The following is a 27,124-nucleotide window of genomic DNA, read 5'->3' on the forward strand; positions in this document are numbered from 1 at the left end:
TCGGGAATGAATCGGCGGTAGAAATTGACGAATCCGAGGAATTGGCGAAGCTTGGTGAGTGTGGTCGGTCGGGGAAGGTTTTCGATGACGCGAATCTTGGACGGTAGTGGTCGAATGCCGTTAGCGTCAACGATATGACCGAGGAACTCGAGTTCAGGTTGACCGAATTCACTCTTGGCGGCGTTGATGACAATTCCTTTACTGGCAAGGCGTGAAAACAACAACAGCAAGTGGTGAATATGTGCTTCTGCCGAAGAGCTTGCGACGAGAAGGTCGTCAATGTATGCAAAAACCACGGAGTGGCAAAAACGAAAGGCAAACCTCGGGTGACGGAATCGATGAAACGCTGAAAGGATTGGCCCGCGTTCCGTAAACCGAAAGGCATGCGGAGAAATTCGAAAAGACCGAAGGGTGTGGTGATGGCGGTCTTGGGAATGTCTTCTTCAGCGACCGGTAGTTGATGGTAGGCGCGAACGAGATCGATCTTAGGAAAGATAGTCGCACCGTGCAACGCTACTGTGAAGTCCTGAATGTTCGGTAGAGGGCAGCGGTCAGGAACTGTGACGTTGTTTAGTGCCCGGTAATCGCCGCATGGGCGCCAGTCTCCCGTCTTCTTAGGCTCCATGTGAAGTGGTGATGCCCAGTTACTGGAGGAAGGGCGGATGATGTCAAGTTGCAGTATGTGTTCGAACTCCGCGCGAGCGATCTTGAGTTTCTCCGGGGACAAACGCCGGGGTCGGAAATAGACCGGTGGGCCGGAGGTGACGATGTGATGGCACACATCATGTTGTACCGGTTGCGTCCAGTCCGGCAGGCGCGTCAAAGTGGGAAACTCGCGTAGGAGCGCGGCGAAAGGTTCGTCCAACATGGCAGAAATAGGCGCTATGGGCGATGTGCCTGATGATGGGACTCCGGGAACGGATAGCTGCGTCACGGAGTCGATGAGACGGCGTCGTTGGATGTCCACAAGGAGTCCGTAGTTATGCAAGAAGTCTGCTCCAATGACTGCATGACGGACGTCTGCAACCAGGGAAATCCAGCGGAACGCTCGTCGAAGGCCAAGGTTTAGCATGACGGAGCGTGACGAGAAAACTGGAATCCTGGTGCCGTTGACGGCTTGCAAAAACGAGACAGGTGTCGCTTTTCGGTCGGAGTGCTTTGCGGGAGGAATGCTGACGTCAGCACCTGTGTCGACTAAGAATCGTTGTCCCGTAACTCTGTCCGTCACGTAGAAAAGGCGACTTGCGTGCTGGGCCGGACCACTCGTCGCCGTTAGAGGTTGGCCGGCCTGTTTTCCTGCCAAGCGCAGGGACGCCGACAGTGACGAGCGTCGTTTCCAAAACGGCGGTGGTAGTAGCAAACGCCAGGCGTTGTAGTTGGGGTTTCATTGCGGGTGCCCGTGCGTCTTGATCTGCTGGAACTGCGGCTGCGTGGGCGACGAGATGTGCGGCGATGTTCCACTCCACAGATGATGCGTTCCAGGCGCTCACACAAGGAGTCGATCGGAGATTGCACAGCGGAAGAGCAGGGAAGAGTTTGCAGAGCGGTTGTATTGTCACCTGGAGACGGTGCCGTGGCTGCGATGGTTGGGGTGGCTACTTCCATGACTTTGTCGGCCAAAACGGCAAGTCCGGTAAGGTCCATGGTAGAGGCTGTCGCCAGGACCATCTGCACGTTAGCCGGGAGTCGTTGCAAAATCAATTCGCGCAACAGCGTGTCGTCGATGGATCTCGCGTTGTTTCCGAGCAGCTGGCTCATTCGGCGAAGAAGTTGACTAGGGCGTCGGTCGCCGAGTTCTTCAGCGGACAGAAGCTGCTGTATGCGAGAACGCTGTGAAGCTGATGTGCGCTGTAGCAGTGCTGCCTTGAGATCGTCATAGGCGGCGGCAGAAAATGGGGAGTTCAACAAATCTGCTACCTCGTCAATGGCGGCTGGCGAGAGCGCTCCGACGGCGTAATGGAACTTCGAGGCTTGAGAGTGGATACCAGAGACTTGAAATTGCGCTTCGGCCTGAAGAAACCACGCCGAAGGATGCTGGTCCCAGTACTGTGGGAGGCGGACAGCGATGGCGCAACAGGAGGGCTCACCACGTTCCTCGGAAGGGTTCTGGCCTTGAGCTCTCGTAGCGTTGGTCTGGTCCATGGTCGTCTCTACCACAGGAGCGTGTGGCAGTATCACGTCCGGAGTCGCCAAACTGTGGCGACGAGCGACCACGTAGAGAGAGAGAGAGAGAGAGAGAGAGAGAGAGAGAGAAGGAGATTCTTTTAATAATCGCCTTCGGAACGCTAGCCCGTGCCGGAGCGTGCCAGCCGCTCGTGCCTCGTGTAGACGCGAGCGTCTACGTCCTCTCTCGTGCGACGCCGATGCTGCTGCCGCTACAAAGTTATCATCCAAACGCCTACCTAGGGATGCAAGCACAAACTTGCATTGCCGCCTGCCGGCAGCAGCAGAAAGCAGCATTTCAGGCAGGGCTGCCATACGCGGCGTTATTTTATGGGATAGCCAGCCGTTTGTGCGCAGGTGCGAATAAGAGCGGGCGTGACAGAGAAAATCTGGGTGCTTTTAATATGGGGGCGAGCTCCACCACTGGAAAAGCTGGCGCCACCGTCGGCATGACGTGACATGAGGGATCACGTGGACACAGCGGCCGCGTCGGCTGCTTCGGAAGTGCCGAAGCGAGCTGAAAACGAAAGTTTAAAGTACCACCTGCGCTGCGGTTCTAGTTAAGTGGTGAGGCTTTACCACCGTGGGTGTCTGCTTGACAACATTTGAAACTACTATAATAGGTAGTGGCTGCCTTTGGAGGCGTGCAGCATGGTAGGCTGCTGCTCGGTGCCGCAGTGCCGGACGTAAGCAATGGAGCCCGATGTCAGCCTTATTCACACGTAGCCGCAGGGCAAGGAGCTGCGTGAAGCTTGGCTGGCGAAACTTAGAACCGGCGGACATCCATCTGCTACAACTCGAGCATGCAGCAAGCAGACGCGAGGAAGATTTCTGCTACGGCGCCGGGACTGCGCGATATTCAGAGAGTAGCATAAAACGCGCACTGAGACGCTCGCCCGCACCCGCTGCCCGGCTAATGTCATGACGCTTTATTAGGTCTATGAACTTGATACTAGATTCTGGCAAGTTCACTGGAATGGAAAGGGAGCGGTAAGAAGCGCATTAAAAAGGCATGGCATATGGTCATATTTGTGTTATGAAGTAATGCACTGGATTACGAAAAAGAAGCGGAGGGAAATCGCACGCTGAGAGGACCGATAAACATACAGTGCGACGCAACTTGAGAAATAATATTGAAATGTTTAAGAATTTAGAAGACAAAAAAAAAATATTGAATTGTCGCAACGTCACATCGCGTCGAAGCCTCTATGGGTGGATGGATGGATGCAAAACTTTAAAATGAAGGTCCCGAGGTACGCGACTCAGCGCGCTGCGGGCCGCTCCCACGTTGGTACAGTCATGCCATGCCCAACCGCCGCATCCTGGGCCCTCTGGACAGCTCAAAGTTGCGCCCCGGTATCGGGGATCTTGATAGTGGAGAGCCACTTGTCCTCATTGATTTGTTCTGTGCCTCGTAACGAGGGGCAACGCCAGAGCATATGGTCTAGGCTAGCGAAGTCATTGCAGTGCCTCCAAGAACTAGTGGCATAAGTGTCGGGATAAAGCTTGTGGAATAAAGCCTGGCTGGGATACGAGCCTTTTTGCAATAATCTGAGGGTCAATGCCTGCGCTCTAACTTCTTGTGTGAAAGGGGAAAGTCTTTCCTGACGAGATAAAAGTGCTGCATAATTTCATTGTGTGTGGTCGGTTGATCTCTGTTCCCTACCATTGCGGGCAGGCGTTGGAGGGTCGTGGAAAGCGAGACCTTGCGCCTCGGAGTGGGTCAGCTCGTTGAAGTTTGTGGGGCCTTCCATGATGGATCCCATGTGAGCGAGGAACCACGTGAGAGTGTAGGTGGCGATGCTTTTGCCGTCGAGGATGCGACAGGCTTCCTTACATACGGCGCCAACGCTGAAGGCGCGAATGCCTGCCTTGGAGTAGCTGAAGACATGCTTGTCGTCCAGGAGGGCCAAGGTAATGGCCATTTGCTCGGCCGCGCGCAACGACGTGCATCGTACCAAAGCGGCGTTAACGGTCGAACCATTGTGGTTGATCGACACTACCGTGAAATTGTTGCTGTTGCCATACTGGGCCGCATCAACGAAGCAGCTGCCACCAGGGAGTTGTGTCGCGCTGCGTAGGAGCGCCACGGCCCTGGCCTTCCTTCTTTCTACGTTGCGCTGGGGATACATAATGCGCGGGGCGGGTGATATGATGTTGTCTTTCTGCTCTTTCGGAAGGCCCTGGTAGGCGTCTTCGACAGTGGGCGGGGGGACGCCCATTTCTGTTAGGAGTCGTCTGCCCGCCCTGGTGCCGGAGAGTGTGAGAATCTATGCCATTTCTTGTGCTTCTGCAATTGCTTCCAGGGTATTATGAATAGCCAACTGCAGGAGTCGGTCGGTTCGTGTGCAGTTTGGTAGTCCGAGCGCGCTCTTGATCCCCCTCATTATCAAGAAATTTAGGTTGTCTCGCTCGGCCCTCTTCCAGACGTGCATGGCCGCTACGTACGTGAAATGGCATGACAAAAACGCGTGGACTAGCCTTATCAGATTCTCTTCGCTCAGGCCTCTCCTTCTGTTAGCTACCCGCTTGATTAGACCGATGACGCTATCCGTCTTCTTTGCTAGTTTGTCAATGGTGATGCTATTTGTGCCCGCCCCTTGGACTGTCATTCCCAAGATTCGTATGGACGCGACTTTGGGAATCGGATCTCCGCACTCGGTGTAGAGATTAATGTCGATTTCAGTGGAGTGTTTCCAGTTCTGTGGCTTGCGGCCCTTTCTAGTTGGGCTGTAGAGAAGGAGCTCTGATTTATTTGGGGAGCACCGGAGTACCGTGTCTGTTAGAAAGCGCTGTGTAGTGTCGACAGCTTCCCGGAGAGCGGCTTCGACTTGTCCGTCACTGCCACCCGCGCACCAGACAGAGATCTCGTCCGCGTAGATCGTGTGGCCGATGCCCTGGACCTTGCCTAGGTATCCATCGCGATGTTAAAGAGGAGCGGTGAGATGACTGCTCCCTGGGGGGTGCCTCTTCTGCTCAGGTCCATTTTCTCCGATTCCAAATCTCCAGCCTTGAGGATGGCGCATCGTTTGCTCAAGAAAGACCTGACGAAGGCATGTCATAAGAAGCCAACAAACACTGACACCAACGACAACATAGGGGAAATTACTTGTGCTTAATAAATGAAGTAATGAAACGATAAATTAATGGTAATTAAAGTGGATGAAAAAACAACTTGCCGCAGGTGGGAACCGAACCCACAACCTTCGCATTTCGCGTGCGATGCTCTACCAATTGAGCTACCACGGCGCTGTTTTCCCATCCCCTTTCTTGGGTATTTATGCGTCCTATTAGAGCCCTGGGAGTGTTAGCCAGCGCCGCCACTCACAGACCTTGGCGGCGGACGTGGAACGTCCTTCATGCCGCAGGCGTCACGAGAACGTGATCTTTTTGGGTGAAGGCAACTGGTCAATAAACCCACATATGCTACCTAAAAGCATCAATGTTGCCGGATTCGGGACCCTCGTTGAGTAATCAACGAGAAAAAGGGCGTTAACCGAGGGGCCCGATTTCGATTAGTCATATCATAAGAAGCCAACAAACACTGACACCAACGACAACATAGGGGAAATTACTTGTGCTTAATAAATGAAGTAATGAAACGATAAATTAATGGTAATTAAAGTGGATGAAAAAACAACTTGCCGCAGGTGGGAACCGAACCCACAACCTTCGCATTTCGCGTGCGATGGTCTACCAATTGAGCAATTTACCAATGAAACGATAAATTAGGTCTGTGAGTGGCGGCGCTGGCTAACACTCCCAGGGCTCTAATAGGACGCATAAATACCCAAGAAAGTGGATGGGAAAACAGCGCCGCGGTAGCTCAATTGGTAGACCATCGCACGCGAAATGCGAAGGTTGTGGGTTCGGTTCCCACCTGCGGCAAGTTGTTTTTTCATCCACTTTAATTACCATTAATTTATCGTTTCATTACTTCATTTATTAAGCACAAGTAATTTCCCCTATGTTGTCGTTGGTGGCAGTGTTTGTTGGCTTCTTATGATATGACTAATCAAAATCGGGCCCCTCGGTTAACCCCCTTTTTCTCGTTGATTACACAACGAGGGTCCCGAATCCGGCAACATTGATGCCTTTAGGTAGCATATGTGGGTTTATTGACCAGTTGCCTTCACCCAAAAAGATCACGTTCTCGTGACGCCTGCGGCATGATGGACGTTCCACGTCCGCCGCCAAGGTCTGTGAGTGGCGGCGCTGGCTAACACTCCCAGGGCTCTAATAGGACGCATAAATACCCAAGAAAGTGGATGGGAAAACAGCGCCGCGGTAGCTCAATTGGTAGAGCATCGCACGCGAAATGCGAAGGTTGTGGGTTCGGTTCTCACCTGCGGCAAGTTGTTTTTTCATCCACTTTAATTACCATTAATTTATCGTTTCATTACTTCATTTATTAAGCACAAGTAATTTCCCCTATGTTGTCGTTGGTGTCAGTGTTTGTTGGCTTCTTATGATATGACTAATCAAAATCGGGCCCCTCGGTTAACCCCCTTTTTCTCGCTGACGAAGGCATGGAAGGACGAGCCTAGGTCGAGTTTGGAGATGGCGTCGAGAACGAATTCGTGACGGTGTTATCAAAGGCCTTCTCCAGGTCCAAACCAAGGATGGCTCTCGTGTCCCGAGTGCAGCGTTCCAGGATTTGGCACTTGAAGTATAAACCCCATGCAAGTGATCTTGCACGCGACAAGCGACGCGATGGAGATGGCTGTCGCGTTCGCTCGTCGCCTACAAGTCGTACCCCATGCGAGCGATACGCGAGCGATGACTTCGAGCGACGTTTCCCCAGTGTTGCCGGTTTGAGGGCAGCAATATAGGCGCCGAAACTAGCGCGACGCGTGCTTTATTAACTTAAGTTGATGTGTTTTACTGTAAAAAGCAACATAAAATATTTCTGAAAGTCTTGCAGTAGGTTCTTATCCTTGCACGTATAAAAATTCAATCGTTTGCTCGTTCCGTGTGACAATCGGAAGTCCTTGAGTTATGTACATCCAGTTCCGGCTTAGCGCTATTGGCTAGTCGCTCATAGCACTTCCGGGCGACGAGTATAAACTTCATGGCGTCCTGGGTGGAGAGGCCTGGCCTGAAGCCTATCATGTTGTGCGGAAAAAAGGCCGTTGGTTTCGATATACTCGGCAATTCTGTTACGGATGGCCTGCTCGGCCACGTTCCCTACACATGACGTCAGTGAGATGGGGCGGAGGTTGTCCAAGCTCGGCGGTTTACCGGGCGTTGGGATGAGTATGACCTTCGCCAACTTCCATTGTTCCGGTAAAATTCTCTCCTCAGAAATCCGATTTATCTCATCTGCAAGAAACTCGATCGATGCGTCTTCTAGATTTCTGAGAGCCTTTGGTTAATGTGATCCGGGCCGGGTGTTGACCTACCATTGAGGTCGTGTAGGGCGCGGCGGATTTCACTGACTTTGAAAGGCTCATCCAGCGCGGAGTTCGGCTTCCCTTTGTACACTGGATATGCCGCTTCATCGGACACAGTATTGAGCGGAAGGTACTTCTTAGCTAGCATATCCAGCACGTCCTTTTCCGAAGACTTTTTGGCTTCGTGGAGTGCTTTAGCGAGGACACTTCTCTGGTTTGACTTGGTGCCGGAGTCGTCGAGCAAGTGTTTGAGAAGATTCAACTTGCCTCCCGTGCGCATCTGCCCGTCGATTGAATTGCAAATTTCGTCCCATTGCTGCCTAGACAGGGCTTGGCAGGGCTCGTCGATCTGCTTGTTGTTCTCGGCTATCTTTTTTCTGAGCTTGCGATTCAAGCATTGGCTTTTCCACTTCCCGGGAAGTGATTGCATGGCCTCGAGAAGGTGTGCTAGCCTGCTATCCATTTTGTCTGTCTGTAGATCCGTCTCTATGGTTTTGGTGGTGGAGCAGACATCTTGCAGAATTAGTCCGCACGACTGGACGAAACTCTCCGGCTTTTCTCCACGGGCGGCGCGGGCCTTGCGAACCTCACGGAATTTGTCCCAGTCAGGGACCGAGAAGGCCTTCTTTCTTTTCTGCTCCACTTGTAAGCTGGTGACCATGATGTAACGATCGCTACCGAGGTATATGAGCAGATTCGACCACATGGCTGAGCAGGCGTTTTTAAGAAAGGCAAGATCCGGGACAGAGTCCCTGGTGGAGGAGGTGCGGCGTCTGGTGGGAAAGGCTGGGTCCGTCAATTGAGAGAGTCCCGCATCTCCCGCCTCCTGCCACAGGCTTCTGCTCTTGACCGTGTCGTGCGTGTGGTTCCACGCATGAAAGGGGGCGTTGAAATCGCCGGCCACTACCAGTAGAGAGTTTTCGGCGAGTTTCGTTGCCCTAGTGATGATGATTTTATTTTATTTATTTATTGATACTGCCATCCCGGTATCGGGATTATAGCAGGGTGGGAAAAAGAATTAAGCAGTTTCACGAAAATGGCAAAATGTAAACAAAAGAAATAAGGGTGCAGGTTGAAGCTCTACAGCCAGCATCAGCAATACATTTGAACAAGATGCCAAACAGTAAAAAATAAAAAATAGACAATAGAACAGTAAATTGATGAAATGCAGTAACACAGACTAGGTAATATGTTGAGCGAATAACGTCAGTGACGGTTGCAACACTTCATTGTTAGTGAGGTTATTTCAATCGGTAATAGTTCGTGGAAGAAATGAGTATTTAAAACAGTTATTACGGATGCGAAAAGGAGTTAAAGTTAGCTGATGTCGTTGTCAGGTCGCATACCCAGACGAAAAATGAACTAAATGGGTGAGTTCAGTTCTGTAGTGTCCTTTAATTAATTGGTACATGAATTTAAGTCTTGCAGAACGATTTCGCTCATTTATTGTTGGCAGACCAGCTTTGATTAAAAGATGTGTTATCGATGTACATCGGTAATTATTAGATATCTATCGAGCAGTCCTCCTTTGAACCCCCTCTTCTTTGTTTATGTTAGTCTTAATGAATGGGTCCCAAATGATAGCAGCATAATCTAAGGTAGGCAATACAATACATTTGTAAGCAAGGAGGCGGACAAACGGAGTGGATAACTGCAATGCCAGTCTTAAGAAAAACAATTTACGAAAAGCGTTACACGTTATGAAATCAATATGTTTGTTCCAGCTGAGATTGTTAGTGACCCAGAGCCCTAGATATTTATATACTGTTACTTCTGCAAGTGTCACATCATTAATACTGTAATCAAACGGTAAGACATTCTTTTTGTGAGTAATCCTCATCAATGCAGTTTTTTCAAAATTAATGGACATTTGCCATTATTCACACCATGAAGAAACTTATTGCAGCGCGCTATTTAGTAGTATTTGATCTGAGACACCTCTTACTTCTGTATAAATGACACAATCATCACCGTAAAGCCTAAGTTTCACAGGAATGTTAGACACAATATCATTAATATATATTAAAAACAATAGAGACCCAAGAACAGAGCCCTGAGGGACGCCAGAGTCAACTGTAAGCTTGTCAGAACAATGATTGTTAAAAACAACGAATTGTTCCCTGTTTAAAAGGTAGGCTGAAATCCACTTTACTAATTGTTTGTTATGAAGTATTGTGTCTAACTTATAAATTAACTTTTTGTGAGTTACCCTGTCAAAAGCTTTCGAGAAATCCATAAATACGGCGTCAATCTGTGTTACATTGTTAATTGAAGAGGAAAAATCATGTACACTTTCTACTAGCTGTGCACAAGTTGATTAACCCCTCCTGAATGTATGCTGATATTTAGTAAAGAAATTGTTAGCTTCGAGGAAGTTTGATATGTGATTGTGAATTATGTGCTCAAATAGTTTACAAGTAGTCGATGTTAGCGAAATTGGGCGGTAGTTCTTGATCAATCGCTTGTCTCCACTTTTGTGACGCGGTTTCACTCTGGCAGTCCCCCAGTCTCTTGGGATTTGACTTTCACACAAGGACCTTGTAAATAAAACAAAGAAATATCTAGATGTTCATTGTGCATATCTTTTCAAAAAGGCATTAGGTATGTTGTCCGGTCCAGGTGACTTCTTCATGTCGAGGTTAAGTAGCATACTTAAGATACCAGGCTCACCAATGACAAGATCCTCCGAAGGCGGCAGTGAGGCTTCAAATTTTGGAAAGATGTTATTGTCGTTAGTAAATACGGACTTAAAATGTTCATTGAAGGCATTAGATAGTTCGTGTGCATCACTGACCAGAACACCTTTGATTTCAAACTGATCATAGGTCTTTGAAGCTGGGGAAACCGAACGCTAGAGTTTCTCAGGAGACTCTGATATAAATTTGGGCAAAGATTTTTCAAAATAATGCCGTTTGTCAATGGCTGTTTGCTTGTTGAGCTGAGAATTAAGGAAAGCTATATTTTGTTCCCATTCCGGAGAAGGAATGTTTTCTTTTCTGTTTCATGCGCTTCAGTTTTCTTTTTAACTGCAGTATCGCCCGAGAAATCCATGGATTTTTTTCTTTTCTTTTTAAGAATAACCGGCACGTGACATTCAATACATTCATGTACCATGGCTTTGAACTGGTCCCAAAGTCCTTGGGACCAGTTTCACCAGGTTTGACCAGGACCAGATTTTGAAACGTTGTCTGTGATCGCTCGGGCTGCTATAGAAGTTAAGTATAGAAATGATGGAGATGTTGGATTGACGGGATGACTTCTACTAGGGAGGTCTCCGTCTTGCTAGGCCGGACTTCTAGATCGTGTGCGATGAAAGTGAACTTGCTGCTGACTAATGTGCAGATTTCTCTGCCGTCCTCACGGACAGCAAGAGATTTGTATCCCTGGAGTGAAACCCGATCAGTCATCGTTTCTTGCGATAATATAACATATGGATTTTCTTTGTGAGTGCGAACAAACTACTGCAGGGTGCATCTCTTATGGTGGAGTCCCCTGCAGTTCCATTACCAAATCCTAAATTGGGTGTGTGGCCCCATCCTTGCTGTATAGAGCGCCTTCCTGCGTTGCTACTATAGGGTCTCGAGGGAGATGGTTTTACTTATCGGTCCGGGGATGCGCAGTGGTGGCGGCGTAGGTACCGACGCGCCATCCGGGAAGTAAACGGGTCGTACGGGGTCAACGTCCTGATGTCCATTTCCTGCACTTTGGACTCCATATCTGACATTCTGTTTTCTAAGCAATGAATTTTGACGTTTTGCGCGTCTAACTTCTAATCCAAGACTAAGAGTCGTTGATCCACTGCAGATAGTTGTTCGTTAATCTTCTTGATCTCGAAGCAGATGGAATTCAGCATTTCTCTGACCTCGGACTTGGCTTTAGCCTGTACATTTTCGGGCGTGCTGGGAACGGCATTTCTTTTGGCTGGTTTGCCCAAGTGGCTGGCATCCACGACCGTGGGAACGTCTGCGGTCTGGGGAGAGAGGGTCCCCGAGGGGGTTGAACTATGGACTGGAACGGTGTGAGGTCCCCGAGGGGGTTGGGGAGAGGGGGTCGCCGAGGGGGTCCCTGAGGGGGTTGAACTAGAAACTGGAACGGGGTGAGGTTGATTAGCCTCTCTGAGCTCTGCTATTTCGGCTCGCATTAACTCGATTATACTGCGCATCTCGGAATTTTCTTTCCTAAGCTGAGCTATTTCAGACGAAACATGCTCTGGCGCCGTGCTTCCCCGTTACCTTTTCGGCAATTCTCGCTCCACTCTGCAACCTGTCTGCCCAGGTGGCGCCTTGTTTCCCAGGACCGGCTGGCTCCTCGAACTGGACCCTGTTCTGTGGGCCCTGGGACCTGGAATGGCTCCTGTACCTCGAGCGGCTACTCGAGCGGGAGCGCCTGCTCGAAAGTCTAGTCGGTTCGCTGCCGGCGCTTGTCTGCGCTGTGACGGGTCTCGATTCCTGGATTCGGCATTTCTTTCCCTTTTCCTGCGTCGAACGATGTACGGGAGTTGGAATCTTTGCTTGCAAATCTTGTCCGCTGTGGCGTGCGGACCCCCGCAGAGGCTGCAAGTAGGCGAGCAGGTGGGGTTTTCGTCGGGTTTGTTGGCCCCACATTTCCTGCATAGTTTGTCCTTCGGCGTTGGGCAGACGTCGGCTCTGGCCTTGTCTATCGCAGGCATAGCAGCAGTCGTGCTGCCTGAGGTAAAAGGAGCACTTCACTAGCACCGAGCCGTAGAAAACGAAGTTGGGGACCTTGTAGCCGTCGAAAACGATGACTACGGTTTCGCTATTCTTGATTCGCTTGGCTCCCAGAGCTAAGGGATTTCTCTCGTTGAGAATGCTTCTGTCCAGGTCAGCCTGGCTCTCCGACACATCAATTTGACGTATGACACCATTGCACGTGGCGTACGGCGCGACTTCGTAATTGCTAAGTTCGTGCTGTTTGATTCCCAGGGTGATGTAATTCATTTTTAGATAAGCATGTGCGTTATCGCGAGACACGGTGCTGAGGACGATAATATTTTGTGTTGCGTTGGGGCGGACGCTGTCGTGGCAAGCTTGCTCGGAAGTGAGTCCTGCATGTCGCGGTGGCGATGGCCCGACCAAGCCGAGCGGAGCCTGTCTTCTAAACATCCAGACAACTCCTGGGGCGAGCGATAATCTTCCAGTGTTCATTCGGGAGCTGAGGCATTCGCGGTGACTTGATGATCTTGTGCTTCAGGCTAATGGGCTTCCTGCTACCATTGAGACGCTCGCGGTGCCCCTCGCTGTTTGCCGCATCACGGATGCTGTCGCGACGAGAGACGCACAGGGCGTTTTTCTTGACAGCGGCGGAGCACCAGCCGTGCTCCGCACCAAATTCTTCCCGAGGAAGATCGTCTCCTTCCATTACAACAAACATTCCCTCTTTCATGACGAGGCGGGACTAACCCTGCCCGGCGAACGCTGGTTAGGCCTTGCCGTCAGAGTGAGGGGAGCACGGCGTCACGGAAGAGAAGCAGCTCGAAAAACCGACGAAAAGGCCACCCACCGTTGAAAAGTTGGTATCCATGGGTTCATCTTTTTCTTATGCATCCGTTGTTGCAGAAACAATCGAGATTTAGATGAATTTCTCACCGTAAATATTGAAGAAAGCCGATGTGCGCACGACCGTACTACTCGGAGCCTTCTTCTTCCTCCGAAGTCTCTATAACGAAAACTATAACGAAATTATTTTTGAACAGTTCTGATAGCGTCCACGCAGCAATGGTTGCTAGTGTACTGTCAAATGCTCACATGCTGCGGCCTAAAGCTCACGGCACGGTGCAAAAACGCGCTCACAGCGAAAGCAAAACGTGCGCTGACATGCATGCAGATGCGCAGTCGGTCGCTGCTATTATATCTGTTATATCTTGATTACTGTAGATTACGACTGATAAGAGAAAGGACAACAGACGCCATGGTGAGCGGTTGAATCAGCACTGGCCACTCCCACTCCCCAGTTGGGAGTGGCGTTTATTGTGCAACTATCAAAGAGAAACGTAAGGGGCGCTACCGATTACATAACACGCCGTCACACAAGAACTGACAACAAAAAAAAAACCACAAAATACGTTCACAGGAGAAATCTTGAAGGAATTCTCACTGGTGTTCCCGAGCGCGTCTGTTTCGGGAATACTTGCGTTGGCATCGTTCTCGGGTCTGAGGATCGGTCAGGCGGAAGACTGGCCTGAAGAATGGTGTGGCTCACTTTCTCCTGTTGACTCAACGGGATAGTAGTCTTCAGGTGTTTCCAGGGGATCCCTTGAGTGGCGTCGCACTCTTAGGTGGTGTCGGTTGCGCATGTACGCTTGACCATTGGCTGCTGTGACTGTGTACCTCCGTGGCTCTGGGCCTACTTGGGTTATGACAGCTTTTTCCCATTTCTTTCCATGCCAGAACCATGCCAGGTTCTGGGATGGGCTGGAATAAATGTTCTTATCCTTCTTCCATAAGCATCTCTGCTGGGATAGGAGGCTATTCATCGGAGTTGCTCTGTGGTTCATGAGCGCCATTGAGAGTTCCTTGCCCTCAGAAAACGCTTTAGTCATTGTTGCTTTAATGGTCTGGACCGTTATCTCAACTTGTCCATTTGAGCGAGGGAAAAGAGGTGATGTGGGTTTGTGGACGATGTCCCGTTCCTTGTTGAAGTTTCTAAACTCAGTGGAGTCAAATGGAGGTCCTTGATCAGTCACGACTTCTGAAGGTATGCCAAACCGTGCATACATGTCCTTGTGCACTGAGATCTGAAGGTACAGCATCAATAGGTAGCTAAATTTTCATTTTTTAATGTTTGGTGCAGTTCTCTGAAACATACACATAGAACTGCAACTGCTCACTCTGAGTACCAGTATTAAATTTGTTATCTGGGGGCTTCAATGATTTGCTGAAGTTGATAGAAAGTGAAGGACTGTACAGAAAAAATGGCTGTAAGGTCAATATCATCTTCTGCGCATAACCTTTCAGATACTGCACTAAATACAATCTAAAACACCTGAAAAATTCTTATAGAACAAAGTACAGCCACACTGGATCTCGCTGGCATCATTATCATATGTCACTGGTGCGGCGCTTCAACACAATGTGGGAACTACCATAGCTCGTACAATGCTCCGAAGGATACATTGCAATAGCGCAACTATGCTCAATGGTATTTGAACTGTTTCTTGCAATTACAACAACTTCTAGCTATGCGCTTATTCATTTATGACTTGGATGGTCGTGAAGCCTAAGTTCTTTTCTATCTAGCAATACTGCAAGCTTGTCTGCTCATACTAGCTGCACAAAAGAGCAACAGTACCTTGTGGTCCAGCAGAACTTGAGGGCCGATTACAAGTTCTTGCCACACTATAGATGAGAAATATGAACATACTCCCAAGCTGCAATATCTTGGGCGGTGTACAGCAATACAGATACTGCACTCCCTTAATTGCACTTTTTATAGCTGTAAAGCTATCCTTCTGGTGCTATGCACATTTTGGGGCTGGCAAGAAGTTCCACTAGACAAGGTATCAACCACAGAGGCACTTAAAACATTGAGTTAAGGGTGTTTAAGACTGACTAAACACAATTTGCCACTTGGCATGGAACTCGATTCATTTCCCCTCTAGTGCCATTGACTGAATAGCCACAACAGGAGTAGAGTAGCAATGTTTTGTCTTCTTGGCTGTTTACTAATAGCAAGAAACTACGCTCTAGTACTGTAGCATAATCAAAAAACAAAACGTCAAGTTTCTTGAGCAAGCTTGATCAACCAACCCAACCACGTCAGAGGGTATCGTCGTATCGTTTCATGACTACAAAAGTGCATCAAGACTACTAGAGGCTGCAGTTTCAGTAGAAGCTAGGGGATAACCCCTAATTAAGGGTAAGCCTTTGCTTTTCACAATGATCGGCCAAAAAGAATCACGATTTCCCACTTCTCCACCGGTGCAGAAATAGCATCGTCCTTTTAAGATTGGCCACATTACAAAAACGAACGTAAGAACAGTCCTATACATCGCGGCTGGTCGCGTCGCAATCCCGTGTTTCTCTAGTTTTAACGCCCGTTCAATAGGTATGTAGAACCCAACAATCGGTCTGCTCTGGCGCAGTTTGAAGACGATCGTCTTCAATGCGATCGTCGTCGTCATGCTCTCTGCGCGAACAAACGCATCACACACGCAACTCGATTGCTCTTTGCGCACACCAAAAGCCAAAAGGCGATGTTCTCCCTTCGTTCGTCGTCGTGCTATTTGCGCATGCACATTCGTCACGCACGTCACATTGGTCACAAGTCACTTTCAAGGGTCTACTGCTATGAAATTGCATGACGACCATTTTTCTTTAGCCTACATTTGTTACGTATTCATCCGCAGGGCGTAGTGTGTTGCCAATGTGGCTGTACAGCTTTCACAAGCATTTACGGCTCAGATTGCATGGCGACGCAAGCTTTAGCACTTTCACATACAGAGTACAATATGTTCCATTCCCACGAATCTCCAAGCGGGTTGTATTCTCAGTTACATTAAGAACTAATTCATCGGCACGGCAGTTAAATTCACAAACTGTTTCCGTTCCCGCGATTCCCCTGAAGTGTGTGGTATGCTCAACGACACTAATTAACAATGCATCAGCACGACGTAATGCTTTGCCATTAAAGTCATCCGAGAAAATGCCTCACGTCCGAACGTATCCCCCTGGGACCATCAGAATTTAATATGAAACCGCCGCAAAAAAAAAACAACAACAACAAAAGAAGCAACAAACTCGCATCGGCACTGCAGTCGAATTCATAAACTGTTTCCGTTCCCGCGAATCTCCTGAAGTGTGCGGTATGCTGACCTTACTCAACGACACTAATGAATAATGCATCGGCACGATGTAATGCTTTGCCACTAAAGTCATCCGAGAAGACACCTCACTTCCAAACGTATTCCCCTGGGACTATAAAAATTTAATATGCTACCGTCACAACAAAATAGCAACAAACTCACCTTGGACACGGCTTCTTCGCCTTGCCGGCCACGCAATCTGTCGATTGTGTTGCCAGCTCAGCTAGGGACGAACGGAGCTAATGCTCCAACCACTGGCACGCGCAGGAAAGCTTCGGCGAGCCCCGACAAGCGAACGCTTCGCTTCGCGTTGGTGGGAGGAAGAGGGCACGCAACCACTAGACAGAAGCTCTGACGCGCGCCGAAGCTCGCTCCTCGGCTGCGGCGCACTGTTGCTGGACTATTCCGTCTTCATCCGTCAAAGTCCAGCCTAAAACAGCCTGCTGTAAACTAAGCTTGAAACAATAAGTTAGTGATTTGTATGTGCTTTTAGATATAAAAAGCACGTTTGAATAATGAATATACGCCTGCCGCAACAGTTTGTTTTTATTTTTGAAGTAACAATAGTGCACAAGATATAGACATCAGCGCTCGCGCGTCGTCTGTCTGCAATCCTCCGTGGTCTGCAAGATCGCTTTGCAAACACCTGCACGACGATGCCACATATCAAGAACTGTTGTACCATTTCATTTTTTGGTAGCTTATTGCACAGCCAACTATGTAAGAATTAGGCGTGCAAAGTATAACTGAAAAAAATCTGTGTTGGAAATATTGCCACGTAGTAGTGAGGGTAAATAAATAGTGCCGACTCAATCGCAACGATAGTCGCGAGCAATGTCGGGAATCGTCGAAAATCTCATCTGCGGGTCAAGCGCGTAGGTTTGCATACGTCAGTCTTAGAAAGTTACAGCCTATTCGCTGGTGCCCGCACGCCTTCCAGAAACTACAACACAAATCGTGTCGCGTATGCAATCAGATTATCATGGTTCGTCGACAACAGACAGGACCATCGATAACATTCGCGAAACTTCCGATACGTTCAGGCGCATCCTGCACCGAGCGATAACGTTTAACATCTTTTAGCCGGTCAAATAGGGCAACCGGATACAGATAAAGCATCCGTGTCAATATAATTATGCTTGTGGGTGCATGAGGGAAACGTGAAAAAGTGGGTTCTGAGAAAATCAGCAAAACAGAATTGAAACACCTGTAGCACTCACACAAAAAACCTAGAATAGCTAAAATGTATGGAATTCGTATCTTGTCTCCCCCTATTCTTGATTCTGCCAAATCTAGCCCATGGAGCACCTCTATTATTTTAGGTTGTTTTGGTGCATCCATACCGCATCCGGAGGCCTTCAGATTGAGTGTATTGCTGCAAAACATTTTCACAGTGTAAGGGCCATGTTCGATTGTAACTGGTTTCGACATATGAAGTTTGCCTTTCTTTACATTAATGAAACGACATACCGTCAGATAATACAAGCTTGAGAATTAGAGGGTTTTAATAGGAGGCTTTCGTTGCCCTTTGCCAAGTCGTACTATTGAAGCACTCATTCGAATGTATGGGAGCAGTCATTTGCATAGTATAAGAAATATATAAACAGGTTATTTTCACAATTAATGCACTTCGTCACCACAAAAAGAAAAATTGCAGTTTATTGTTTTCAGCCTACTATGATGTTTTGACTGAGAAAGATATATTTAATTTGTTCTGCGAGGCACGCAATAATTGCTGTGGCATATTATTTTATTGCACAACACTGCATACAGTAGCCAGCCATTATTAGAACTCAGAAGAAATTAATAGCACAATGCATATGATCAGGCACATAGCATATTACTGCACTTTCTTAATTCATGCCGGAACGACGACCATAGGCGTCCTTCTCCAACAAAGTCAGCATCCATCGTGCCTCCTTACCATCGGGCTTCACGCCCTCAGCACGTTCAACCTCAGCTTTGTGGTGTTTAAAATAACATCAAGTGCGTCTTAAGGTTCCTGGGGAAACGACAGAAGACCGACCTGCCTACCTTGTCCTTGAAGCAAGCAGCTGTGGATTGTTTGCACACTTTCTACTTAGATCGAGTCCACATATAAACGGATGGTTCTTCCACTCAGACCTGTACCACCAGCGCAGTGGTTATACCATCACGATCACTAGGCATCCAATAGAAGATTTCTCACTTGACAACATCGACCGGTTCGGAGCTTGTTGGCCTCCGTGGTGCCGTTGATTATATTGATAACCAACCGGCTAATCGGTGGGCAATATTCTGCGATTCAAAAGCAGCCTTACAATGTCTTCTGTCATCTCTTCGTCGCGGGTCATGTGAACAACTTGTGTCGGAGATACGAAAAATGCACCATCACATGATCATGAAAGGACACGACGTCGTGTTTCAGTGGCTGCCTGGTCCATTGCGGTAAATCCGGCAACGACCTCGCTGACGAAGCTGCTAGGAAAGCCCACGAAGGAGCAACCCTTGTTTCTATACCTTTATCGCGGACCGACGCAGCCCAACACTTAGGCAAGCTAGCGCACTCTTTTGACATTGGATAAGTGGCACACACCTGAATTCACTCAACATCGATTGCATTCCCTCGATCCCTCTATGCAACTGCGGCTGTTACCAGGTCTTATGCGAAATGAGGAAACAGTGCTGTGCCGCGTACGTTTGGGTGTCGCATTCACCAATGCATATGCATTTTTGATTGGAATGGCTGATAGCGCCGAGTGCAATGCCTGCGTTGGTGTCGAGGAAACCATTGAACACCTACTGTGCTACTGCCCATCTTTTGAAGATGAAAGGCAAGACCTCTGCACAGCTCTCAATCAGCTAGATGGAAAGCCGTTCACCTTGAACAAGATCTTGGGACCATGGCGTCGCATATCGCAGCTACAAAAGGTCACGAAAGCGCTGCTGCGATATTTGAAAGATACCGCATTGAGTCAGCGTCTGTGATCCAAACTGAGTGACCGACTGATATCCCCAGTGGACTTTCTCTTCTTTTAATCTTTCTGTCCCGCTTTCCCTTTCCCCAGTGTAGGGTTGCCAACCGGGCTCAGTCCTGGTTAACCTCCCTACCTTTCATTTATAATTTTCTCTCTCTCTTCTCAATTCATGCCCTTTTTTTAATTGCACAAAAGGTACTGCACTGAAATAGTATACTAGTACACACTTAAAAAGCACAATTTTATACTACGATAATAATCAATCATTCAAATGTTTATTGTAGTGCCCAGGAACAGCTAGAGAGCTTTTGTACTGGTGCACTTAACGAGCACTATATGAGACAAAATGTACAGAAAACATGAATGTAGTAAACAAAAAAATGGAAGATAAAGAAACAAATAGGGAAAAAAGGAAACAAGGAAGAGTAAAAGGAAGTTAATCCTACGTGATTATCTACAGATACACAAAACACAGGATATGAACTCTGAAGTATGTTTTGGAGACGAGTCTTATTAGCACAATCTTGTAATAAGCCCAGGCAACGAATGTGGAATGCTACCTGGTATACTGTTGCGGCACAAACAAATGCATATCATCAAGAAGCTTTAAGGAATGTATAATGTCACGGACCACCTTATACAGGAAGAAAAGGTGTGATTAATTAAGACTTGAATCTAGAGGTGTGAGTTGAAGTATATTTGAGAAGGCTCAACTGTGGTCGCCAGAATGGGAAAAGTGATGCTTTAAGATTGGTATATCAATTTAATCTGGATGCGTTCAATGAGCTCAGAATTAGATTAGCTCATTGCATCCCCTCCTACAGAGGCATACTCCAGTAGTTGGAGGCACACAGTAGAATTTCAGAAACACAACAGGTGAGTGGAAATGATGCAATTCCAAGAGCGTGAAGGGCATCTTGTGTAATTATGTATGTGAGGAGAAGCTTAGCATTTTGTCAAAGTACACACCACGATCGTTCATTTCATCGACCCTAAGGAGTGGAGCATCACGCAGGGTGTATCAAAATTTCACATGGTGCGTTTTGTGCATATAACTTAATGCCATAGTGTTGGAAGCATTTAAGAGTACTTATTGTTTCTGCACCAGTTTGAGAGTGAAAAAATGTCTTTTTGGAAGTCGATGCAGCGGTGAACACTGTTGACAGTCTGAAATAGCTTTAAGTTGTCGGCACGCAAAGTCATGCTGTTCATTTATTAAAATGCTCTTAGCGCTAACAGAAAGCGAGGAATCCCATATCGATTCAAACACCTGACGCACCGAAAAGGATATATATAGGTCGGCAGTTAGTAACTGCAAATCTAGCACCTGATTTGTGCATGGGCAACGTTCATGCTACCTTCCGAGTGCTAGAAAAGGTACTAGACTAGAGGGAACTATTGAAGATGCTTGTGAGAACGAGGAACAAGTATGCTTCCACACGTCTTAACCCTTTCAGACACCACTTTATCCCGTTGATTCAAAAGTTGCTTTCACCACATCTCTTGCATCCTCAGAATCGTAGAGATTGTACAGCTGCAGCAAATATTAAGAATTTTCAATTGTTTAGCGAGTTTTGTCAAGTTCACAAAATTTCGACTCCATGCGAAAACTCACTACAGGAACATAAAATATGAGAACACGTACTATTTCGTGTTTTGAAAAGCTCGAAAAGCACTTATCCAGCCACTTGAAAATTATGCCTGCTGCGCGACATTGTAAAAAAAAATTACCGACGATTACGTTACTTCCTAATGCGAAATTTGAGCGCAGCAAATAAGCTGTTTCACCTTTTCGATAGATTGAGGCAAAGAAATCGAGCAACACATGTATGCGCTATCACAGAATTTTTTTTTATATTTCCCGTACTCCTGGATCATCTCGACGGCGGCGACGGTAAGCTTCTGCTTCGGCGGCACGCACCTCTGGATTCTGACGGCGACGGCGCTGGGCCTCTGCTCTGGCAGCTCGTTTAGCAGCAGCAGCAGCAGCAGCAGCAGACGGAGGACTTCCATCGGTCGTCTCGCTCATGGCTCAGAAAGAACTGGCAGATAATTTCGCAGTGGCGAACGGCAGCGGCAATTTCGGCTCGGGCGGTGCACATATACAGATCCGCCGCCACCGATCTGGCTCTCTGATTGCCACCGCACAGGGGTTGCATTGGAGGAGGAGCGAAGAAAGGAATTAAGTTCGAGCCGGCGCTTTGACAACCGGAGACTCGCAGGAAGAGGGGGGAGGGGGGCGGCGTGTACACCCAGCGGCAAACGATGGGGGCAGAAGCGCGCGCAGCAAGCGGACAACACGATAAAGGGAGGAGGGAAGAGATAGCAGCGACTGACTGATGCCGCTGACGCCGATAGTGAGTCAACCCCAGCTGCGGAGTTGGTTTCAGGGACAACGCCGCCGATGCCGACACAAACAATATGATACCCTCGCTTCCGCAGCGCTAAGAACCAGGTCTAGCCGTGGGAAGGTGGTCACGTATTCGTCGACGTGCCGGGGCCTACGTGAAATAACCGGCGCGTCGGCAACTGAAGAGCACCCTATCCGCCACACAAGAACAGGGGGGGGGGACCCTTTCCTCCTCTTTCTGCATGGCGGCGACGGTATTCTATGCAGTCACGTTATCTTGACTCTCTAGCGGCGTCAGCGGCATCCAGCGGTATCAGTCGGTCGCTGCTAGCGCTGGGGGGTTGAAAGGGGGCGGAGCTGGTTACGAGGCCGACGACAACGCCGACGACGACGCGAAACCCAGGAACGGACGCCAAAGAGCTGCGCTCTAAAAACAATGAAAGAAGTGAACCCGCTACATACAACATACTGACAAAGAGTAACAACACCCAGCCGTCTACCTTCCCACTCATTTTGTTAAAACATTCTGCACGTTATTCAAAATTGCAGCACAGTTCCAAGAATAAGTGTTTCAAGATGTATGAAACACATCTTAAATACCATTACTTTCACCAGTGCTTTTGCTATTGATGCACGCTCCTGCTGTGCCCAATTGTGTAGACAGCGTCTTAAAGGGTTAAGCTCTGTGGAGGAAATACCATCAACACCACAAGAAAGGCAAAGTTTAAGGCAAAGTTTAAGGCACTTCATATACTTGGAAACAAGGTTTTCATTGACTGTTAGCATACACTGCGCCAGACTGAGAAGGAAGGTTACTTGAAGCATATTTCACACCATATAGCAAACAGAAATGTTCTGCAAAGGCATCAGCAGTGTTCGAGACAACACCACTACTTTCATGAAGAAGGCGTACATCTTTGGCACTCTTTTTAGAAGAGAGAGCCCACAAAGCTCCAGAAATATTTTGAATTATGTGTCACACTGGCTTCAACACAATCAATGTGGTCGTAGTGATGATTCTAATAATATAATAATAATAATCGTAGTAGACTAAAATCAGGCTGATGCCTGTATGTTAGGGCATCTGATAACCAGCCATCTAGAGCAGGAATTTGCAGGATGCAGAAAACACTTCCTTCCCCTCCACGTGCACACACACTTGCTCAATAGCACAGCACGGCACACACGCCCATATTCGACAGGTGCACAACACACAGGAGGGCCAATTCACTCTGGTTCCAAGGAAGGAGAATCCTAATCGCTAATCCAAATCCAAACTGACGCTTTTGACGCATTTGCCTCTTCGGCGCGCGCTGAAGCTTTCCGGCGCGTGCCAGTGGTTGGGGCATGCGTCAAAAGCGTCGGTCGGGAACACGGCGAAGCGGAACGTCGCGCCGCGATTGTCTACTGCCGATGCTAGAAGTTTGCCGACGCGCAGCGAAGCTGCGCCGCCGTGCACCAATAAGAGGCTGCGACTTGTCGCAGGCTTCGACCAATCGGAGGCTGCGGAGCCTCCGGCTGCTAGGCCTATGATGGCCCCCCGTACGAAGGCGCCGGCACCAACGATCGTCCGAGTTCCTTGGGCGTACGACGCGCGCGACAGTGTTCCCGAAAGACAGTGTTGTAATAGTATGCCGACGACCACACGACCGACGACCGTGGGTTGTGGCAGTGCGACGTGGATCCGAAACGACTTCGAACGACGCCGACTAATCCAACCTGCCCACTGGGTTCCGCCAGGCTCGGTACGATCGTCTGCTAAAACAGCCAACCGAATCACGATTACCGCAAATTCTGTGCTTGTTGTATGTGTATTTTGTTGTGCTCAAAACGAATGGAAACATGTTTACGAGTTCCGAAGTCTGGATAATCAGCACTCGCCTATCGCCGATGTTGTTTACGTTACGCGTAGGCCTAGTGGCTCCATCGAGTTCGTAACTGGCGAGTGAACGAGGCCAACTAAGGAACTCTGTCGAAGGAAGTGAATTTTCAGGTCGCTTTGGTGCTGCAGTGATTTAAAATATGGCACTCCTGACTTGGTGTGATGTGTGATGTCGTGAATGAACCGTGTGGAAGCTGGGTTGGTCAACCACGGCATGTTTCGTGTGGTGTCGGTTGACTCAAGTTTCACGGGCAAGCTCTGCGCTGTTTCCAGTGGTAAAGATGACTTCCGAAAGCGAAATGCACTAGTAGCCGAACTATTGGAAGTTCTTACATAATCAGCCGTGCCGCCTGTTTCAGTTGACACTGCACTCTTCTATTCGGCATGTGAATCCAGTTCAGTACAAGTTCAGTGTACTCATTCACTCAGTTCTTTCTAGTGCGTCCGTCTTTTGGGCTAGTTGGGCATAAATCGCTCGTGTAGCAATCAAAAACACTGACGCACTGAAGCATACGTGACAACGCAGTCACGTTTGAGTCAGTGTGTCCTTATAGTTGAGCACTGCAAAAATAAATTACCTGTTTGCAACGTGTGCCCTGTGTGCAGTGCATAGCAGGACCTGCATCACGCAAGACCTATGTATGTAGCAGCGTATACCACGATTGCCTCGATACCCGCTTCAGAAGCAGCAAGTACTGAGTCAATGGAATTGTAATTGATTTTTTATCTCACTTTTTGCTTATGGAATGTGCAGATGGTGTGAGTGCATTGTGGGGAAGGTGAAAAGGTGTCATCAGTGTTTTGTGCAGTCGGGATGCTTAAACTGCTGGAATCCCTTCAGGTTCTACTAAAATGTTTCTTGCTGCGATACTATAAATTATAGTCAGGACAAAGATCTACTCAAAACCAAGTTACTAATGCATCTGCGCAGAATGTGTTTGATTAACAAGTTAACACTTCCACAACAACAATATCCCGATGCACAGCATATGTGCTTACAATAAATACATTCTGTGAAGGTGAACGACAGGGCCTACAATATCAAACTTTGTAGTAGCGCCGTAAAAGGTGCTGCCGTGCGTATCAGCCACAACGAAACTGCTGCACGTCCAACCTTCTTCCTTGGAGGCACTTCTATAAAGACTGTTCGGGCCCTTCCCATTCTGGGTGTAGCATTTAGCTGTTCTCTCAACTTTTCCGCATATGTCACCAGCACTGTATGTAAGCACCGGCTCTTTCTTGGGTTTGTGTCCCGCGTCTCCCTTCCCTGATGACCTAAGGTTTTCCGAGCACTCTACACTTCTATCATTCTGTCACGACTTGAGTACTGCTCATCAGTATAGTTCCCGTACCAAACTCGCGACGCTAACAAACTTAAGCTTGTTCAGCGCCGGACAATACACACCCTTTACTCCCGTCTTTTCGGTTGTCACAAGCTCATGCCAGCCTTCGAGGATTGCCTCAAACCCCTCAAGTAGCACACCCTGCAATACCAGCGCAACATTTCAGTAGTCTATACTGCAGGGTGCTTGACGACTCTATGGAGAGCACTAATATTTCTTCAGTTCGTCTGAACAAGTGGTAAGCACAGCCTGAGCCCTCATCGCGCCTCTATGGCCCGACACCACAACTCCATGATTATATCTGGCATGCAGAGCTTTCTCTCCATCCCCCTGGCGATTTGGATTCTCCTTCCTTGGAACCAGACTGAATTAGCAGTCCTGTGTGTTGTGCACCTGTCGAATGTGTGCATGTGTGCCGTGCTGTGCTATTGAGCAAGTGTGTGTGCACGTGGAGGGCAAGGAAGTGTCTTCTGCATCCTGCAAATTTCTGCTCAAGATGGCTGGTTATCAGATACCCTAACATACAGGCATCAGCCTTGTTTTAGTCTACTAAGATTATTATTATTATTATTATTATTAGAATCATCACTACGACCACATTGATTGTGTTGAAGCCAGTGTGACACATAATTCAAAATATTTCTGGAGCTTTGTGGGCTCTCTCTTCTAAAAAGAGTGCCAAAGATGTACGCCTTCTTCATGAAAGTAGTGGTGTTGTCTCGAACACTGCTGATGCCTTTGCAGAACATTTCTGTTTGCTATATCGTGTGAAATATGCTTCAAGTAATCTTCCTTCTCAGTCTGGCGCAGTGTATGCTAACAGTCAATGAAAACCTTGTTTCCAAGTATATGAAGTGCCTTAAACTTTGCCTTTCTTGTGGTGTTGATGGTATTTCCTCCACAGAGCTTAACCCTTTAAGACGCTGTCTACACAATTGGGCACAGCAGGAGCGTGCATCAATAGCAAAAGCACTGGTGAAAGTAATGGTATTTAAAATGTGTTTCATACATCTTGAAACACTTATTCTTGGAACTGTGCTGCAATTTTGAATAACGTGCAGAATGTTTTAACAAAATGAGTGGGAAGGTAGACGGCTGGGTGTTGTTACTCTTTGTCAGTATGTTGCATGTAGCGGGTTCACTTCTTTCACTCTTTTTTACAATGTCGTGCACCAGGCATAATTTTTATTTGGCTGGATAAGTGCTTTTCAAGCTTTTCAAAACACGAAATAGTACGTGTTCTCATATTTTATGTTCCTGTAGTGAGTTCTCGCATGGAGTCGAAATTTTGTAAACTTGACAAAACTCGCTAAGCAATTGAAAATTCTTAATATTTGCTGCAGCTGTACAATTTCTATGATTCTGAGGATGCAAGAGATGTGGTGAAAGCAACTTTTCAATCAATGGGATAAAGTGGTGTCTGAAAGGGTTAAGACGTATGGAAGCATACTTGTTCCTCGTTCTCACAAGCATCTTCAATAGTTCCCTCTAGTCTAGTACCTTTTCTAGCACTTGGAAGGTAGCATGAACATTTCCCATGCAGAAATCAGGTGCTAGATTTGCAGTTACTAACTGCCGACCTATATATATCCTCTTCAGTGCGTCAGGTGTTTGAATGGATATGGGATTCCTCGCTTTCTGTTAGTGCTAAGAGCATATTAATAAATGAACAGCATGACTTTGCGTGCCGACAATTTAGAACTATTTCAAACTGTCAGCAGTGTTCACCACTGCATCGACTTCCAAAAAGACATTTTTTCACTCTCAAACTGGTGCAGAAACAATAAGCACCCTTAAATGCTTCCAACACCATGGCATTAAGTTATATTCACAAAACGCACCATGTGAAATTTTGATACACCCTGCGTGATGCTCCACTCCTTAGGGTCGATGAAATGAACGATCGTGGTGTGTACTTTGACAAAATGCTAAGCTTCTCCTTACATACATAATTACACAAGATGCCCTTCACGTTCTCGGAATTGCATGATTTCCACTCACCTGTTGCGTTTCTGAAATTCTGCTGTGTGCCTCCAACTACTAGAGTATGCCTATGAAGGAGGGAATGCAATGAGCAAATGTAATTCTGAGCTCATTGAATGCATCCAGAATAAATTGATATATCTATCTTAAAGCACCACTTTTGCCATTCCGGCGACCACAGTTGAGCCTTGTCAAATATACTTCAACTCGCACCTCTAGATTCAAGTCTTAA

Source organism: Dermacentor variabilis, chromosome 3 (genome assembly GCF_050947875.1).
Source record: "Dermacentor variabilis isolate Ectoservices chromosome 3, ASM5094787v1, whole genome shotgun sequence".
Taxonomy (NCBI): domain Eukaryota; kingdom Metazoa; phylum Arthropoda; class Arachnida; order Ixodida; family Ixodidae; genus Dermacentor; species Dermacentor variabilis.